The sequence below is a fragment of the Sorex fumeus genome, unplaced genomic scaffold (genome assembly GCF_029834395.1).
Source record: "Sorex fumeus unplaced genomic scaffold, SorFum_2.1 ptg000033l, whole genome shotgun sequence".
Lineage (NCBI taxonomy): Eukaryota > Metazoa > Chordata > Mammalia > Eulipotyphla > Soricidae > Sorex > Sorex fumeus.
This window is the reverse complement of record NW_026606090.1, coordinates 3911647-3913610: the sequence shown is the minus strand read 5'-3', so window position 1 is coordinate 3913610 and position 1964 is coordinate 3911647.

Here is a 1964-nt window from a genome sequence, read left to right as displayed (position 1 = left end):
CTCATAGACCTCAAAGTCCTCTCCCTTATTACATTTTCTTCCTCATCTCGTCATAGTCTCATAGTCCTCTACTTCCATTCATTGTCAACATCTGATTCTCCTTCTAGTCCCAAAGTCTCCAAAGTCTCGGTTCTACTCCTTGTCTTCAACAGCTCATTGTCGACCTCCTCGTCCTCAACGTCTAGTCCTCACCATCTAGTCTTCAGCATCCAGTTCCAACTTTCTCGTCCTAATATCTAGTCTTCAGCGTCTTCAACATCTCCTTTCCAGATTCTAGTCTTCAATTTCTCTTTCTCAGCAACTCCTTCCCAAATTCTAGTCCCCTCTTACCCCTTACAGCCTAGTTATATAGAAATCATGAAGGGTGGGGATACAGGTGTGGTTGAAAATTATCATTAAAAGCAAAGAAAGGTAAAGCCACTCCTTCAGGAGATTAACTGAAGGACAAAAATCTCATCTGAGGAGATTACTAGGAAATCCACTCAAGGGAGGGATTCCATCCAGGACGTATTGCTTTCTCCTTTCCTCAGTAATCCATTTAAACAGTCATAGTAAATTTGAAATAATATTTCTACCAATGTTATTTTGTATGAACATAGTAAAAGATATATTAAGCTTAAAGGTTGGCTCTTCCTGGGGACATTTCGCTATATTCTAGACCATAGTCCTCAGGCCAGGTTAGTGTTTCCTAATCCCAGCAGGGTCCTTATTCAGTTACTTTTGTGGGGGGGCATGACAGAGTTTGTCTATGACCATGCGCTTAACTTGTAGGTAAGTATTAGGGCACTTGGCCTGGCCCATTTTGATACCAGGGTAGCTCATAGCTTGCCCTGGGTCCATCCAGTTCCTTTTCGGGACTCTGCTCGTGGAGTGCTAGGAACTAAGGGCAACTGAGCCTTAAGTCAAGTAAATATGGATGTAAAAAATATTATTTTGGAGTCAATCAACTCCCATGTTACATAGTATGACATCAATTGTCTTCCTGTGTCTATACAAAAGGGACATTGCTAAATAAACCATGCAAGTGACATAAAGGAAAGAGAAAAGCAATATAGGATTATTAGTGCCTGATGGAATTGGGTGTGCCTCAGGTGCATTGTTGTGGGAGTGGTCAATAAACCTTAAGCTCCCTGCAGGAGGAGCAAGGACAACCCAGTGTTATCCAAATAGTTTTGGAAATGGAACAGAGAGTGATATGGAAAACTATGTGACTAGTAGTTAAAAGGAACTAAGAAAATAATATAATTATGTAGAAAACGAAGCCCAGAAACTGGTGATGACAATGATATTGGAATGTGTGTAACTGAGTGAATATTAGAGAAGTGAGTAAAATTGGAGACTAGGTGACTCTGGTTTTTGACCTGATTTAGTCTTGCACGAACTGTGTTTGCCAAGAAAGAGAACATAGGAAAAGAAGTTTCCAGGGATGTGTTTATTCCTTTCCAGTACAAGTTTCATCATTAGAAACTAACACTAGTCCAGATATGTTACTCAAATGCCAGCATGCATGCCATATATGTGCAAGGCCCTAGAATTGATTCCCAGCTCTGATTTCTGTGTCCCTCCACCCCTCTGCACACACCCTAGAGCCCCAAGAACAAAATACCATCAGTCATTAAATATAAGGAGTTAACTTCCATTGGTTCTTGAGATAATGTCACAACATTCTTCTTTGAATCACTGTATCACTGTCATCCCGCTGTTCGTCAATTTGCTTGAGTGGGCGCCAGTAACATCTCTATTTGTCCCAGCTCTTAGATTTTTAACAGCCTCTCTTTATTCGTTTTTCCCAATGATTGGAGGCTCTTTCAGATTCAGGGGAATGAGACCCGTTATAGTTATTGGTTTTGGCATATAGAATATGACATGGGTAGCTTGCCAGGCTCTGCCCGTGCGGACGGGATACTCTCAGTAGCTTGCTGGACACTCTGAGAGGCATATATGTGTATATATATATATATATA